This window comes from Nannospalax galili, unplaced genomic scaffold, assembly GCF_000622305.1.
Source record: "Nannospalax galili isolate Female #2095 unplaced genomic scaffold, S.galili_v1.0 scaffold155, whole genome shotgun sequence".
Lineage (NCBI taxonomy): Eukaryota > Metazoa > Chordata > Mammalia > Rodentia > Spalacidae > Nannospalax > Nannospalax galili.
Genome location: NW_008339923.1, coordinates 9,912,734 through 9,916,226, shown reverse-complemented (window position 1 = coordinate 9,916,226; position 3,493 = coordinate 9,912,734). Strand labels below are relative to the sequence as shown.

The window sequence follows — 3,493 nt, the reverse complement described above, 5'->3', positions numbered from 1 at the left end:
CCCCCCCCCCCCCCGGTGATGTGCTTCCTAAAACCTCCCAAAACAGCGCTATCATCTGGAGACAAAATGTCCAAATACTTGCTATGGGGGACATTTTCATTCAAACCATCATATTCCATCACATTCCATGAATTAATTAAGGGAGATTTTTTGTTCACTAGAGCAAGCAGAACAATGGCCACTTAAAAGTTGCAGATCCCAAAGTTTAGAAGTCTTATATGCTAGCTATCCTATAAAGAAAAGAGTTAAGTTACAGATCTCCATATGGGAAGATGAGACCTGATTATCCAGTGGACCTTATCTGATCACTAGCACCTTCCAAAAGAGGTAGAGCAAGGTCCCATGCACATAGGCAAGGAGGTGACATGACCATGGAGGGAGCCATTGGAGTGGTGTGATCACAAGTCAAGGAATGACACCAGCCACCAGAATTGAGAAGAGGAATGGATTGTCTCTTGAAGCCTCCAGAGAGAGTGTAGCTTAGGTGGCACCTCTCTGAAATGAACTGTGAGATAATATATTTCTGTTGTTTTGTGACCCTAAGTTGTGATCTTCTGTTACTTGCCATTGGAAACTCATTCTTAGTGGCTCACTTTTCTGGCTCTGGCGTTGTTAGCTACATGTGACTATTCCAATCCGGAGTACTGATCATTCTGTAGCAGCAGAAGCTGGGACAGGATGACTGGGGACTTAGATGAACTGTCTTGTAGAAGGGCTAAGAGGTGCTCTTCTAACCTCTGGGTAATGACTGACAATAACTGTCTACTCCTGGGCCCAAGGTCAGACTCAAATTCATGTCATAGGATGGTATTTGGCAATTGGGCTTATGATACTTTTAAATGGTGGTCTGTTCCCCATGTCAAGGGCATGGTACAGAGAAGACAGAGAACGACTGTTGTTGAAAACTGTTCTGCTGCCCAAACCACACCTCAGTTCTTTGAGATACATGAATTTCTTTTTAGCATTTTTGTGCTTCTTTTTTTGTGGAAGAGAGTGCCTAAGATGATATTTATGGAGTATAAACATTAAAAAAATATTTTATATATTAATTTTCATTTTATGTTATGAGTGGAGATCAGAAGAGGGTGTTGGAACTCCCTGGTTCCAACCAGGATGGTTGTTAGCTGCCATGTGTATGTCAGGATTTGAACCTGAGTCTTTTGTAAGAGCAATCTTAACTGCTGACCCATCTCTCCAGCCCCCAGGGTATAAACATTTTTGTAGCTACTAAAAAGATAGATTAAAAACTTGGGAGGCAGAGGCAGGTAGATCTCTGTGAGTTCAAGGCCAGCCTGGTCTACATAGTGAGTTCCAGGACAGCTGGGGCTATAGGGAGACCCTCTCTCAAAAAGACAAAAAAAAAAAAAAAGATCAATAACAGGATCAACATTATCCTTTCTTTGCTAATTCTTCAGAAGCTTGGATTATAAGAAGGCTCTTGCCTGCTGGAAAGGCTCTCCAGAGACCAAGGGGACAGGTACTCTGAATAGTCCTTTACTTGGAAAGGCCAACTTTCTCCAAAATAGAGGCCATAATTAGTTGGAAGTTTAATTTTTTAATCCCCATTTGGGATCTGGCTGAGGGTCAGTCCATTAATGGGAAACATGTGCATAAACTCCCTGCTCTATCCACCTTCTCCTCTGGCTTGCCTTCCTCTTTTGAGGCCGACATCCAGTGCTTTTCAAGTTTCTATGCCTGTTTGCACTTGCCAGGAGGAAACAGTGTGTGTCTTGTTCTCTCTTCAGTCAGCTTCTTGTGCATGTTGTAGAGGCCTGGGCCATTCTCCAGCTCCAAATTTTTCTGTTTTAGATGATCAAAACCCACATCACAGATACTAACAAATAACATCTGTATCATCTTTCTAAAATCTATGTGGTAATCTCTAAATCCACTGATTAATTACTTATGAAGAAAACAAAGCATAAGAAAAAGCTCTGCAAATCCCTGCCTTCCTGTTTATGGGGAGAAATGTTGAATAACTAAATATTTCTCAGAATGAATGCCTGAGAAGTTAATGCTAGGAAGGGCAAGAGATTGCATTAAAAATATAAAACACTGAGGGTTTCAACTGTGTGTTGAAAAGTCTCATTCTTTGTTGAATTACTTCCTTTTCCCCATCTGTGACCTTTTTGAGAGTAATGTCCAAGCTAGCTAAGAACCACTTATATTTTTAATTCATTTGGCATCTGAAGCATTTGCACATTTACTATGTGCTAAATTTAAGTAAAGCATCTGATGAATGATTAAAGAAGAAAAGCTCCTTAGAGAGAGGACAATATCTCCCATATGTGTGGACCACCAATGTCCAGGGACTACAACGTCCATTGGGTCTTGGCCCCCATTCCCAAGAAGGTCTGGTACTAACTAAACCCAGGTTGTTATGAGTTCAGTGTCCTAGAGAAATCACTCAGGGATTCTAGTTAACTTACTAATCATCCATGTCTGGAGCTCAGTACTGATAGGATGGGTCATACCTTGAGACTGAAAAATGTATCCATGTTGAAAATGTTTCACAATGCACATTTTGCCTTCATAGATTTAGTCTACCTTAACTTGACTATTAAAGTAAGTTTTGATTATATGGTAGTGATCAGAGGAGTTAAAAATTATTTACTCCATTCTTAGCAAAAATGAACATTTCAACACAATTTGTAAGAAGAAAATGTTTAGCCCTTTGTTACTTATTATTTTTTATGATTACAAAATAATCATAGAGTCAGCTATTGCAGTATAATTTTTTTAGGATTTAGTTTTCTTCAGATAAGCTGAACTAAAATTATATTTCTTTTAAGCTTAAAATAGTATGTAACTATGAAAATGTTTAGAACAACATTTTCTGTTTGTTATATTTCGAGACAGGGTCTCACTATGTAACCCCAGCTGGCCTGGAACTTGCTGTGTAGATCATTCTAGGCTAGCCTTAATCTCATAGGGATCTGCCTGCCTCTGCCTCCCTGGAATTAAAGGCATACTATTCTAATATCAGAATTCACATCCAATGAGCCATTTCACCATTGAGCAGAATGGTGGTTGTAGGTTTTTCTTTGATGTCCTTTATCTAGTAGAGTAAGTTTTTACTTTGGTGAGAAGTCTTATTCTAAATTGGTATTGGAATTGTTGAATCTATTGAACTAATCATATGGTTTGATTTTGCTAATGTGTTTGAATTATATTAATTTTTTTATTACTTACCTACTAATTAATTTTGTGTGTGCAGGGGATCATGGTGTACCACAGTGTATATCTGAAGGTCAAAGGATAACATGCAAGAGTCAGTTCTTTCCTATACCAGGTGGGTACTGGGGATTGAACTCAGGTTGTCAAGCCCTGATGGCAAGTACCTTTACCCATTGAGCTCTCTTGCTGGCCCTGAATTACATTGATTTTTAAATACTAAATGGAACTCATACCACTCTGAATATTGCATGGTGTGGTGGATTGAATGAAAATGTCCCCCCTAGGCCCAAGTATTTGGACAGTTTGTCTCCAGTGG

At 39.2% G+C, this 3,493-nt stretch overlaps 1 long non-coding RNA gene across 1 annotated transcript in view; it reads left to right on the top strand.

Moving 5' to 3' along the window:
- The window catches only part of LOC115070649, a 10,094-nt gene extending 6,816 nt beyond the window's left edge, over positions 1-3,278 (top strand). The window contains exon 4 of the long non-coding RNA XR_003849794.1: positions 3,218-3,278. This is a non-coding gene — a long non-coding RNA (uncharacterized LOC115070649). The remainder of the gene's footprint in view (positions 1-3,217) is intronic.
- Positions 3,279-3,493: the final 215 nt, after the last annotated feature.